Raw genomic sequence first — 15,131 nt, 5'->3', positions numbered from 1 at the left:
TATAAACTCCGCGCAAGAGGACTCTAATAGGATATGCCCAAAAAATTGTGCAAAGAAAATATATTCCAGTGACAAGTGTGTGGAGTAAATGTAATATATAGATAGTGTGTGTGAGTGTAGGCTGCAGCCTCCCTAAATATTAGTCCGGGGACTAAATATAAAATGAATAAAAGATAGGGTGTTGGAGCTGCCTATTTAAAAAACAATAAAAACGTACAAACTGTAAATACTATAAAGTGACGGTGACAAATAATTTAGCGTAAATATTGCATGCTAAAACATAACTCAATACAAATGAGTGCTAATCAAAATAAAGGTGCTTAGCAGATAAAGTGCTTATCAAATAAAGTGTTGTAGTGCACGTGCAAAGAATTCCCAACTGTATCATACAGTATATGGAAAGTGCTGTAAAGAGCTGGGGAAAGAACTAGTATGCAAAGGATACATATACAAATACAAGAAAAATGTAATAAAATGAAAACACAATCAGAATAGTGTTGGTGTACAAATAGAATATACTAAAAGGAAACACAATCCAAATAGTGCTGGTGTGCAACCAATCTGTGAATAGTCCCAACACAATCCAAATAGTGCTGGTGTGCAACCAATCTGTGAATAGTCTCAATGATGGAATTTCTGTAGTCCAGTGACTGAGTATATTGTGCAAGAAAAAATATATATGAGTGGTAGGTGACAATCACTGTATTCAAAAGGGTGACCCCGTGCCGTGTGGTAGGGTGCTGCGTGGTCCTTTCTGGTGAAAAGGCTCACTTACCAGAAGCACCCACCCCACACAGGGGTATAAGGCGGGTGTATAAGAATCAAGGGTCTCGGTGTCTCCCCTCCTCCTGGGTCGATGGGTCCCTGAAGTGGTCCCTGAGGTCCTAACTGGAGGTATCCCTGGGGTATTAGTGGATCCTACTATTCTCCTATAGGCTGGGGATGATCCGAGAGGTCCGCCAGATATAGCTCATAGCCGTATACCAAGGGATGATAGATAGACAAGGCACATAGCGTAATACCGTCTAAGAGGTTTATTCAATATAAAACAGAGAGGTACTCACAATCAGAAATAAGTAAACAGGCACAGGTACGAGTGTGGAGCGCGATGTGGTCCAAGCCTCGTTCTCGATGTGCGGGAACCGGAAGTGACGCGACACGCCGTACGCGTTTCGTAATCAATACGTCCTCAGCAGCGCCAACACCCTATCTTTTATTCATTTTATATTTAGTCCCCGGACTAATATTCAGGGAGGCTGCAGCCTACACTCACACACACTATCTATATATTACATTTACTCCACACACTTGTCACTGGAATATATTTTCTTTGCACAATTTTTTGGGCATATCCTATTAGAGTCCTCTTGCGCGGAGTTTATACATCTCGTCTTAGGAAAAAAGACTCAATCCAAATTCATCCAAAGTGGCAGGGTGAATCAACAGTCTGGCTGTATCAGAAGATAGGAGTCCTCAACATTATCTATAGTTAAATTGGAGTATCCCACTATTCCCTTCTCCTATCCCCATTTTACAATAAACCACAAAACAACCAAATACCTCTGTACTGATTATTGGAGTGAGCCGAGTGGAGGAATTAAGAAATTGTATCTGTCACGACAGATTCAATGTGCTCAGTATGCAATTCATTCAGTCTGAAGAGTGTTTCAGGCTGGTCCAATAGGGAGGCATGTTGGACAGTGGGAGGAAACCTGACCAATGGGTGCATAGGCTTTTGATACCGTCCTGGTGATTGGCAGAGGGCAGGTTGCCTTGGTGCATTCTGGGATACTGTATAAAAGCCAGGAGCACATGTGCTGCGGGGTCTTTGGCTGGAAAGCAGAGTCCCGGAGGGAGGGGGCGGCTGCCTCATCCTCTGTAGAGGTGTCATGTGGTCTTAGGAGGTCGTCCTGAGGACCAGAGGAGCGTTTGAAAGGAGCTGAACCCTGAGGTCCAGGAGAGCTGACTGAGGGGGAGACACTGGAGACCCTGGGACCGCAGTATAAGGAGTACAGGGACTCATGTCAAAGGGCCTGACCTGAGGGGGGCCACCCCTGCTCGTAGGATAGTCAGTGGACAGGTGTCAGCAGAGGAAGAGAGAGGATACTGGGGAGAGTGTCCTGAAGATAATTGTTTGTTCACCGAGTCGTCTTAGGAAAAGAGACTCAATCCAAATTCATCCAAAGTGGCAGGGTGAATCAACAGTCTGGCTGTATCAGAAGATAGGAGTCCTCAACATTATCTATAGTTAAATTGGAGTATCCCACTATTCCCTTCTCCTATCCCCATTTTACAATAAACCACAAAACAACCAAATACCTCTGGACTGATTATTGGAGTGAGCCGAGTGGAGGAATTAAGAAATTGTATCTGTCACGACTGTGTGCTAGTAACTCAGGGGGACCCGTAGAGTGAATAACTGGCAGTCCTTACTGGGGCATTGCTACAGATACAATAACTAATATGGTAAATAATGTACCAGTTATATCATACACCATAATAGGTAGAATTCCTAAGATAATATAGGATCCAGTATTACAGGGGACCCATCAAAGTCTCCTTAGCAGGCAGTGAATTCCAGGTTGACAAAATATTTATTCCTGCAAACATTTGTATTCAGTAAATTTCCCTGTAATTTACCTTCAGGTTAAATAAATAGTTACTGAGTCATACATAAAACCTGAACAGATCTCCATCTTCTAAAGTGATATATGGATCCCAAGAGAGAGTCAATGAAGGTAACTTTATGACATAAACCACATTCCCTTCTGCTCCCCATCACAGAACATCTGTTTAGTATAATCATCGGCTGGTTGCCAGAACAGGTTTTTTAAATGACTTGATTAATTATATGGCTTTTAAACATAATTAAAATAAAAAAATTTAAGATGCTATGGTCTTTGGTTTGGCATCATTAGATGAAGGCTGTATGGCAATTAGGAAACTCCTTTAGTAAGAATAACATTGTTAAGTAGAAAATTGTTTTGGCATTTGCCCAGTAATTATTGCTAAGGGCATCAGCAGAGTATTGATCTATGTGTCAAGTATTCAGTAATAATTGTGAAACAAAAGCACTTTTCTGTATAACAAGAGGAGGATGTGGTTCTTATGTAACAATGTCCACATTCAACTGAACTCCAGGCACAAGACAACAATTTAATTCATCCTTGCATTTATTAAAGCCTAACTGAAGTTTCACACCTTCTTATATCCTTATATTCCTGGAGTGATTTGTGACTTATTTTTGCTTGAAAAAGTTTTGAAATACTCTTTTCTTTCAGTAAAAATTCTGCCTTCTCTCCTCCTACTCCAGTGCAATATGCTGATTAACAGCCTTGCCTCCCAGAATAAACTGCACAGAGGGGACAGGGTGTGTTTGATCAGGTCTGTTACAGTACCGAGTGCAGTGGGTCTAAAGTCTAGTACACACGGGCCGAATATCGTCTGGTTCAAAAGAAAATGGCCGACATTCAGCCAGTGTGTACAGCAGCCTGCCCAACAGAAGCTGGCCAATGGCGGAGGCAGTCCCCCTGACAAAACACAAAATCTAAGCAGATAAGACCCAGATGACTGTAATCAGGGAGGGTGAAGGTTAGCAGAGCATTTGGATCAAGTTGTGTTGGAGAGTCTGTAAAGAGAAGGAGGGGCGAAACGCGTCAAGCGGGGCAGCAGTCTATTACAGCGTCCGGTGGTTGGAACGCAGCTGATTGGCGAACCACACTTACACCTTTATACTTGATTTATTGCACTAAATTGTAAGTGTATCTGCTTTTAATCTTTTTAATAAACATACAGTATTACACTATGGGCACTTTTTTCTTATTTAAATTTACTGGATGAGAGCCTTCCGATTGGAGGGATTTTGGAGGATCTTTACCCACTTCAGGAAGTACTCCATAACCTACACCCTATTCTTGGAGAAGGAGGAGAATTTCCATCACATATGTGTTATGCCTGAGAACACTACATGCCTACTTGATATATATCTCTGGTGAGTGGGGATCACAGAGGGGGAGGAGCACGGAGTGGCACCTTGTGAATCACCAGAAGAATAAATTAGCACAGACACCTTTTTGCACTAATGGACTTTTAACATTATGCACTTACACTTTGTTATATTGTTTATTGATTTTCATACTGTGATTTTGCATTCCAGATTGCACTTTAGTTAATGATATTGGTTTTCTATACTGAATATTCTTTCTGAGATTGTTGCAATTTACAAGCAGCACTGTATAATTTTCTTATCTTGGTTTAGGTAGATCGCTATATTAACATTGCATAGTTAGTACAGAGAGCTCCTCATTCGGCCCACTGGGTTGAAGGAAAAAAAAACTGTGTGTCTGTACCAGGCTTAACTTTGCTGCCTATTGAACTGCAAAGTTTAAGAGTGGAGTCTAACTCTCTGAGCCAATCGATGCTCTTCTGCTTTTCACAGTGCTGTCAGTTTAACAATCTGGCCATGATTACAGGAGGGTAAAGTACAAAAATGACCACACCAATGTGCATTTCATTTTTCTTTGCACAATTAGCAGGCTGGGCTGGGGCTGGCACCAAGCAGGTAGTTTGCAGATAAAGACATCACCATGCTGACATTTCTATTTGGGCACTGGGGTTCTGCAGACCCCGATGATTGTCAGCACTGAGCACAAATGTTTAGAAGGGTTACACTTTTTGTGGGTAAATCCTGCTGCTGAAAGTACCAAAGCAGGAAGGGAGGGGAATAAATATCCATATGCCTTGTGTCTTGAGCTGGTAGCATGGAGGGAAATATTTTTTTATCAAGTAAAAAAAATATCTAGTATCAAATCACTGTATGTGGTTGTAAACCGTTCCATTTACCCAGTGAATTGACTGGGCTCAGGTGATATACAGAGATGAAAAAATCCTCCTACATAAGTTGTATCTGTTTATCTGTCTTCTCCCTCTACATCCATTCAAAATCCAGATATTTTAAAGCTTACTTGAGCTGTAAGTGAAAATGGGGGCGGAGAGTTGAAGTTACACTCTGTAGAACTCAGTGAGGAGAGCTGTGAGAGCTGATTGGAGGGAAGGAACACACCCCCTTCACACAGCTAACAGGAACAGAGCTGAGGCTGTCAGTTAGCTGGAGATCCCACCCCTGTCACCATTTTTTCTCTTGGAGTCAGGAAAACTTGTCAGAAGGGATTCCGATAACAGAATTAAGCAGCAGATAGAAATAATACTTAGTACTCTGGATTGAGACAAGTAAACACTATAAAGGGATATGTTTTTTAAAGCCCCAGTATATAAATATACAATTTTGGATTTGGATTTGTCAGCGCCAAGAGTGCCCTATGGTGAAGGAAGAAAGTGGACCACATGGAGAGGTGGGTTCTGTTTGGGACATTTTCATTGTGGTCTGTGTCCTCATTGGGGAGATTTATCCTCTATATATATCCTGGTGACCTTGCCTCTGCTACAGAAGGTGATGGGAAATTCAACATTGTAGAGTTAGCACAGGAACAGGAGGTATTAATAAATATTCCAATGGGGACACCTATTTCGGTGACAGCTGTCTAAAGCTGGCAAAAGATAAATCTAGATTTTTTTTTTTTTAACCAGCGTTTTAACTGAAAAAATTTCCCTATCCAAACATTTAAGGTGGATGAAGGAATCCCCCCTGCTGTGTCCCTGTATTTTGATAGTGGGGAGGCTTCCCCACTGCCAGAATACACTGATCAGAGCTGCAGGCCATATACCTATTCTCTACTTTACAAACACTTTTTAACATGTACAGTAGGTAAAGACAAAAAACTTTTTACCTACAGGCGGTCCCCGGGTTACAAACAATATAGAGACTGTAGGTTTGTTCTTCAGTTGGATTTGTTTGTAAGTCGGAACAGGTACATTTTTTAAGTGTAGCCCTAGCCAAAAGAATCATTTTTAAGTTTTTTTGGATAGCATAGGGAAGGGTTAACATCTCTGTACTATTTGTTTGGCTGTCTGTACCCCTGTTCAGAAGATTTCACCTCACTTTCTGTCCCTATGACAACTGGATTTTGAAAATGTTAGGTTGTTGTGGAAACAAGGATTGGTGATAACGCTTCAGTGGAGACACCTTTTTCCCATGAGAACTCTTATAGGAGTGAATTTCCCTTCCTAGGGCTGGATTTCTCCTTACTTTCTGTTGTCTCTCTCCGTTTGTAAGTCAGATGTTTGTAACCCAGGGACTGCCTGTATTTTATTTTAGAGTGAGGAAAGATTAGAACTTTTATCAGGTTTAGGCCCCTTACACACAAAGGATCCAATCAGGTCCGCCTGTCAGTTTTTCACCCTTATGGATCTAGAGGTGCAAATGGATTTGTGTCCATTTACACATGCCTACCCCTGATCCAATCTGATCCATTAAAAAAAAAAAAAACAAATTTAACGTAATCCATCCTCGCCCATTTAGGTGGATCTGATTAAAGGGCAATCAGATTTAAATGGACAGCGGACTCTCATTGTACCTGGCTGCCCATAGAGCAGAGCGGGGTCTGTCTACTATGCCTAAACTGAGCAGACACGGACCTTTTATCCGACCACTCTGCTCTGATCAGCAGGGGATCAGTGGACAGATCCCCTGCAAATGAAATACTGCTATCCAGGACTTTGTCAGAGAGATTTACCTTCACTTCTTCATGACCATAGTTTTTCCAGACAGGAAGTCAGGGAAAGTCAACCACAGGGACACAGACAGAAATCTGACAAGGGTTCTAGTCTAGCCGTAGTCTATTTATAAATGCACTTTTGTTTCTGTGTTGCTGCTTTCAAAAGTTCCTCTATCTTCATGTCTGGTACAATTTTGTCAGCAGGACAGGAAAGGAGGTTAAATCTCAGCTGGGAGTAAAAACCCGAGAGGTTCTAACTAGAGACAGGCCGATATATCGGCGGCCGATATGCACTTTCCCCGATATATCGGTATAGGCCCCAGAACTGGCCGATATTGCCGATATTTTTGTGACGTCATTCTGCCTTCTTAGGCCGCCTCCCTCGCCTTGGACAGCCTCGTCTGGAGTCGGAATTAGTCTTTTGGGTGTGTATCACAGCCATACACCCACCCATAGTAGCCCGGTGCCAGCCAGCCACTCATATTGGACAACTATGTGGCAAATAAAGTTATGCACTTGGGGGCTAAGAATATGCATGCATCATACATACTAGGGGGAGTAGAACTGGGGGAATCCATAGCGGAGAAGGTTCTGGGTGTTCTGGTAGATCATAAGCTTAATAATAGCATGCAATGCCAAGCTGCTGTTTCCAAAGCAAGCAAACTCCTTTCTTGTATTAACAGAGGCATGAACTCCAGAGAGAGATATATAATTTTGCCCCTGTACAAATCATTAGTAAGACAGATATTCATCTGGAATATGCAGTTCAGTTTTGGGCACCAGTTCTTAAAAAGAATATCAGAGAACTAGAGAAAGTGCAGAGAAGGGCAACCAAACTGATAAGAGGCATGGTGGACCTCAGCTATGAGAAAAGATTAGAGGAACTGAATTTATTCTCTTTTGAGAAGTGGGGATTAAAGGGGGATATGATCAACATGTATAAATACTTAAGGGGTCCATATAGTGAACTTGGTGTTGAGTTGTTCACTTTAAGGTCAACACAGAGGACAAGGGGGCACTCTTTACGTCTAGAGAAAAACAGATTTCGTCTCCAAATACGGAAAGGTTTCTTCACCGTAAGAGCTGTGAAAATGTGGAATAGACACCCTCCAGAGGTGGTTCTTGCTAGCTCAGTAGATTGCTTTAAAAAAAGGTCTGGATTCTTTCCTAGGTGTACATAATATAAATGGGTATTAAAATTTTTTTTAGGTAAAGTTGATCCAGGGAATATCCGATTGCCTCTCGGGGGATCAGGAAGGAATTTTTTTCCCCTGCTGTAGCAAATTGGATCATGCTTTGCTGGGGTTTATTTTTGCCTTCCTCTGGTTCAACAACGGGTATAAGATTCTGTATATGGGATTGTATGGTTGGGTTTTCATTACTGTTTTTTTTTTGGTTGAACCAGATGGACTTGTGTCTTTTTTCAACCTGACTAACTATGTAATTATATAACATCAACAGGCCCTGTACCAGCCAGCCAGCCACAGGCACTGTACCAGTGAGCTAGCCAGCCAGCCAGCCAGCCAGCCACCCACCCACAGGCCCTGTACCTGCCAGCCACAGGCACTGTACCAGCCAGCCACCCACAGGCCCTGTACCAGTCAGCCACCCACAGCCCCTGTGCCAGCCAGCCACCCACCACAGGGTGCCTGTCAGCAAGCCACCCACAGACAGAGTGCCAGACAGCCAGCCAGCCACAGGCCCTGTACCAGCCAGCCACAGGCACTGTACCAGCCAGGCACCCACAGCCCCTGTGCCAGCCACCCACCTAGCACAGGATGCCAGCCAGCCAGCCACCCACCACAGGGTGCCAGCAAGCCAGCCATTAAGCATTAAACAAAAATTAACATGTTCAGTACCAGATTTGTGTCAAAAATTGTCTTTATTTTTCAAAACTTTAAATGTACAAAATATCGGCCCATATCGGCCGATACCGATACGTTGTGACCAAAATATCGGTATCAGCCCTGAAAAAACCATATTGGTCTATCCCTAGTTCTAACCATTGCCCAATTTATCCAAAATTTCAGAAAAAGGTTTTGTCTGGACAGGCACTTTATAGAGCGCTGGTAAATGTATTTTATATTAAGCAGTAAATCCAGAAACATCTGGAATTCAGCATAATGATCATTACTAGAAATGAAATTACAATGACAAAGTTATAATAAATTAAGCATAACAGTTGCATAAACATGGGAATAAATTATGATTTCAGGCCTTCAGATACAGACCCATTAGTGCCCAGTCAGACAGTGTACTATTTCATTTATTTATATTTTAAGAAAAAGTGGTACCCATCCATCCATCCATATCAAAAAATCCTAGCATAATGTAATCATTGTGGTTTTTCCCTCTGTTTTGTCCATTTATTTGTTTTGATTATAACAAAAATGATTGCACATCATAATTTAGCAATTTTGTTCTGTTAATTTATGTAGCTGCACATTTGCATGTAATTCGTAGGAATAAATGAAAGTAATTAGTGAAATAAAAATGCTAATCTCTGTCGGTTGTCAAGGCTGCTTTCAGTGCCTGTTCACTGGACCAGTAACCTAAAAATTTTCAGTTTCAAAATGAACGTTGTCTTTTAAGCTTAAAGAGAAACTAACATGGTATATGATCAATTTTTTTTATTGCTTTTTAATAAAAGCATTAAATAGATTCTTTGTATTCTAGGTATAGATTCTTTATCCAGGGAACAACAGAGACGTCCTTCCCACCATTAGAGCTGTTCCCTTAATTAACCTTGGTGAGCACACAGCTGTTGTAGCAGCCGTTTTTTTTTATATTCCCTTTTGGGCTTTTGTTTTTAATTAACAGTAATCTCTAGGAGTCTCCTATACCGAGTTCTCAGTCATTAGCAGTTACTTTTAGCATGGCTGCAGTCTCCGGCAGTTACCTCTTGCAATAATGCAGTCTGTAAGAGCCACCTGTAGCCTATCTGTAATCTCTGGCATGGACCTGCAACACATTAGCTGTATTAAATATAACATATATAAATAAATATTACCAAGGCTTTTTTTCAGCTGGAACTTGGTGGAACCACCTCTGGCTCAGGCCCTCTGCTCCCTCCTCACCACTATCACTTGTAAACATAAAAGCCCAGCTTCTGTGTTTACAAGTGACAGCTTGTCTCCCAATGGCTCCCCACAAATATGATCTTCTGAGTGGCTCTCACTAAGTTCAGGATGGGGACAAGGGAGATTGTAGGTATCTGGGGTGAAGTGTGGATGCTGACCCACTGAATGATTTCCCTGCAAGTGAGAAATACGAGCCACCTACAGTGTGCGGGGAGGTACTAGCACCGGCTGGGTGCTTCAGTTTAATACAGCAACAAAAGTAATACATGTGGAAGATGGTAGAGCTTTTAATGGAGTGTTGTCTCCAAGGGTTAGAGAGGCTGGATTCACCCCTTTTTTATGGATAGTGTAGGACCCACTGACAATGGGGTACTTTGACGTAGTGGTGGGCTTGAGCACGATATGGCCACATGGTGGGACCAAATCCCCATTTTTATTTATGGATTGTCTCCATATTTGATAGTCATTTCTTTTGCATGTGTGCGCTTTAGATATACATGTTCAGGGTTTGCTCCCCCAATTTTTTGCTTGTTTATAAATAAATATTACCAAGGCTTTTTTTCAGCTGGAACTTGGTGGAACTCAGTTCCACCACCTCTGGCTCAGGCCCTCTGCTCCCTGCTCACCACTATCACTTGTAAACATAAAAGCCCAGCTTCTGTGTTTACAAGTGACAGCTTGTCTCCCAATGGCTCCCCACAAATATGATCTTCTGAGTGGCTCTCACTAAGTTCAGGATGGGGACAAGGGAGATTGTAGGTACCTGGGGCGAAGTGTGGATGCTGACCCACTGAATGATCTCCCTGCAAGTGAGAAATACGAGCCACCTACAGTGTGCGGGGAGGTACTAGCACCGGCTAGGTGCTTCAGTTTAATACAGCAACAAAAGGAAGACATGTGGAAGATGGTAGAGCTTTTAATGGAGGGGGGGGGGTAGAGAAAATGGGGGCAGTGGAGTTGCATGCAAAGGTCAGGGCTGAAGAGGGTAAAAAAATAAAGAGAACATATGTTTGCACACTATATAGTACATACCCTTTAAAGTGATCTGTCACAAAAATAAAAGATTTTAAATTAAAAATGTACCTGTTAAAAAATAAAAAATAAATAGTTACCTTTCCCACGGCCTATGCAGCCAAACAGAGAGTAATCATCCGCTAAAGTGTTTTTAGATACAGTACCAACATTTCTGGTAGTATTGATCACCTGTATCCCATGCTGCGCTCATTAGATCCTCCCACTGACCTCCTCACTGTAGGACACAGTGGATGCCTGGCAGTAGTAGCAGTTAGTGTAGTGCACAGCTATGTAGCAGAAGTTAGTGGAAAAAAGTGCATCAGTGGAGAGGTGTAGGGCTGCAGTGGTGGTCAGTGGAAAGCGGCATGGATCCAGTGGCGGTTAGTTGAGAACTGCATCATGCAGCGGCGGCCATTTGAAAAGTGCATGGGTCCAATGGCGGTCAGTTGAGAAGTACGCAGCACCAGTAGCGATCAGTTTAGAAGTGCATGGGTCCAGTGGCAGTCAGATGAGAAGTGCAAAGGTCTGCTGGTGGTCAGCTGAAAAGTGTGTAGGTTCACTAACAGTCAGTTGAAAAGTGCATGGGTCCAGTGGCGGTCTGTTGAGAAGAGAATAGGTCCACTGGTGGTTAGTTGAAAAGTGTTTAGATCCATTGGCAGTCAGTTGAAAAGTGCATGGGTCCAGTGGTGGTCAATGGAGATGTGTTTGGGTCTAGTGGCAGTCAGTTGAGAAGTGCAAAGCTCAGGTGCCGGTCATTGAAAAATGCGTGGGTCCAGTGGCAGTCAGTTGAAAAGTGGCAGTTGTGAAGCATGTGGGTCCAGTGCCAGTCAGTTGAGTAGTGCAAAGGTCCACTGTCAGTCAGTTGAGAAGTGCGTAGGTCCATTAGTGTTCAGTTGAGAAGTGCATGGGTCCAGTGGCAGTCAGTGGAGAAGGGCATGGGTCCAGAGGCGGTCAGTGGAGAAGTGCAAAAGGTCCAGTGACCGTCAGTTGAAAAGTGTGTGCATCCAGTGGCGGCCAGTTGAGAAGTGCATTGGTCCACTGGTGATCAGTTGAGAAGTGTGTGGGTCCAGTGGCAGTCTGTTGAGAAGAGAATAGGTACACTGGTGGTTAGTTGAAAAGTGTTTAGATCCATTGGCAGTCAGTTGAAAAGTGCATGGGTCCAGTGGTGGTCAATGGAGAAGTGTTTGGGTCTAGTGGCAGTCAGTTGAGAAGTGCAAAGCTCAGGTGCCGGTCATTGAAAAATGCGTGGGTCCAGTGGCAGTCAGTTGAAAAGTGGCAGTTGTGAAGCATGTGGGTCCAGTGCCGGTCAGGTGAGTAGTGCAAAGGTTCACTGGCAGTCAGTTGAGAAGTGCGTAGGTCCACTAGTGTTCAGTTGAGAAGTGCATTGGTCCACTGGTGATCAGTTGAGAAGTGTGTGGGGCCAGTTGCAGTCAATTTAGAAGTGCGTAGGTGCAGTGATGGTCAGTTGAAAATTACATGAGTCTATTGGTGGTCAGTTGAGAAGTGCGTAGATCTACTAGTGTTTAGTTAAGAAGTGCATGAGTTCAGTGGCAGTCAGTTGTGAAGCATGTGGGTCCAGTGGTAGTCAGTTGAGTAGTGCAAAGGTCCACTGGCAGTCAGTTGAGAAGTGCGTATATCCACTAGTGTTCAGTTGTGAAGTGCGTGAATCCTGTGGCAGTAAGTTGAGAAGCGCATGGGTCCAGTGGTGGTTAGTGGCATAGTTTGTTAGGAGCAATAACAATCAGTGAAGTGCAATGATTGTGCGGCATACTTTTGTCCAAGGGTCACTTAACCAGCTGCCACTCTGCTTTAGCCCACAAAATATAAAGGAGGATGGAGCTAGCTCTCACTGTCATTTCCAGATCTATAATGCAGGATTCAATCTAAAACTACAAATTCAGCTGATACAGCTTTTGCTTAGCTCACTGTGTCATCTGGCATTGCTATTATTATACTACGTTATGAATCAAAGTATAACTGGCCGCGCTGTGCTGGTTGTCGGCTGATCTGAGGCCTGCTGATGCGAAGGGGGGTGCTGCTGGGTGGCAGCTGCACCCTTTAACATCTCTTCAAACCAACCTTATATATATGTTATTAAATAATAAGTGCTAACATTTCTACAGCAGAGTGTGGGGGCAGAGGTACAACACTGGAACTGGAATCATAGACCCTGTTATGATGCAGCAGGGAGCCAGAAATGCGGCTCCCCACTGCTTATATCAGAATAGCTCAGTGGAGCTTAGAAAGCTGCTAAAGTAGTAAAAAAAAAAAATTAGAGTGCTAATGAGACTATTACATATTAAAAAATAAATGTGTCTGGGGTCAGGCTTTAAGTTATGAAGCCAGGGGGTCAGCACAACAGCCAGGCACTTCACATTTTGAGATGGCGTATTTCTCGAAGGTATCTCTCTCATTACAATTTGCAGATGTTGTATGAGCTTCTGGTTGCTGCTTTTCTCAGCTGTAAAGTACCTTATTTTCTAGCACTTTGAGTAACAGCTTGCACCTTGTTAGTAAAGGAATTAATTCACGCTTAATCCGAGATCCAAGAAAATGTGATTTTAGTTTTTTAAAAAGGTAAAAAAAAATCCTATTAACTTGTGAAAGCAGGAAGGTCAGCTCCGTGCTGTGGAAAATTGCTGAATTTATTTTTAAGCAGAATCCATGTGTAGTTTCTTATTTTTCCTGCTGAGTAGTGTCATTGAAGGGCAAATCCACTTATTAGCTCATAGAGTTGCAGATATACCCACACCTGCCAGTACAGATCAGCGGTCTGGGGATAAACAACCTGTAGGGAATACAGGGAAACCCCAGTATTGCTGAACAGTTCCCAAGGATCTGTTTTTGCAAACTTGAGCATGTTTGCAAAATGCGTAGATTCCTATATATGTCAGCAGGTGTTGAGGGGCGGCTACACAAGGGATACTCCCTATGACAGCAGCAGATGGGTATCACACATTCCAGGGCACATTCATCTCTCAAAGTGCCATTATGCTTTCCCTGTTAGTTGCCGGGACCTCACTAGACCTGTGACTGCTCCACTAGTGCCTTTCCAGATTGGATAACAAATAATAACCCATCTTTTCTTTCTCTGAAGGCACCATATGGGGAGACAACTAGGCCCTTCAACAGGCAACCAAATCTGGTTGACCCGTACCTCAAGCTCTCCTCTCCTTCTTTCCTCCTCTCAGACCTCAACTAACTCTGCCCATGTCAGGACCATGGTCTGAACCTGTGAAATCTGCTGTTTATGGCGATGTCTCTTCTTGATGAGCAACCGGGGATGCTAGACAGCTGTCTGGACAAAACCTTGAACGATCTTGACTTGAACCGTGTTTTTCTAGAACCTTGAACTCTTTGCTCCTCCCATGAACTTCCTATTTAAGCCATGTCTCTGCATATCCTGTTTGCCAGATAATTTTGCTCTCTTCAGCCAACACCTCGCTCTTGTCACTCCAACAGCCACCCTTATGTTCGCAACCACTCGTTACCAACCTTTGGCTTGTTCCCTAACTACACTTCTGCTTGATTCTAACCTTCAACCACTTGTTTACAAACTTTGGCTTGTTTACTGACTAGTTTCTGCTTATCCCTATATCTGCTACTAGATCTATGCTTGTTCACATCCTGGTGGGGCAATCCTAAGGGCTGGGACCATCTCCGCCATCAGGAGCTGTGGTGAACACCGGTTAGTACTTAGACTCCACACTTTAGTTAAGTCTGTGTCATCTGCCAAGGCTGCCTACTTCTGTACTTATCCAGCTGGTCGGTGAATGCCTCTCTACTGCTAAAGCTACTGGCCTCTGAGCCTGAATCCAGACTGTGACAGTACACTTGATCTCTCCTAAGACCTTGTCAATCCCTTCCCCTTAGGTCATATATTCTTCATGTAGGACTAGAAACTCTTCCAAACTCTTCCTTCTTGTCTTAACTTCGTAGAGGAACTCTTGTTAAAGTGATTGTAAAGTCTCAGTTTTTTTCCTATTAAAATAACAAACATATTATACTTACCTGCTCTTTGTAGTCACACAGTTACAAATGGTAGGTACTTCAGGGTGGGGGATTTACCTAATAATATACTATCATGCCATATGGGGTCCTAAAATGATCGTCCCCTACATTGCCTCCTTCCTGTATTTTATATATTAGGTTTTCAATATTAGCCATATCCTCAAAGGACAAAGATTATAGGCACCATGGTTCTGGGAGGGTACTGTATTACTCTATTGAGTGACCTGATATCCTGATACTCGCACCTTCCTGCCCGGCTGAGGCTATTTGGTTTCTTGGTGGTTCCTTTTGTGGATACAGTCATATGATGTAGCTGCCCCTGCCATACATGGTCCCGACGCCTGCCCAGGAACATCTGTTTACCCTGCCTCTGACCTCGTTGGGTTAGTAAAATGTATATACACATGATATT

Source organism: Pelophylax lessonae (genome assembly GCF_965119305.1).
Source record: "Pelophylax lessonae genome assembly, chromosome: 8".
NCBI classification, from domain to species: Eukaryota; Metazoa; Chordata; class Amphibia; order Anura; family Ranidae; genus Pelophylax; species Pelophylax lessonae.
This window is presented reverse-complemented; position numbering follows the sequence as displayed.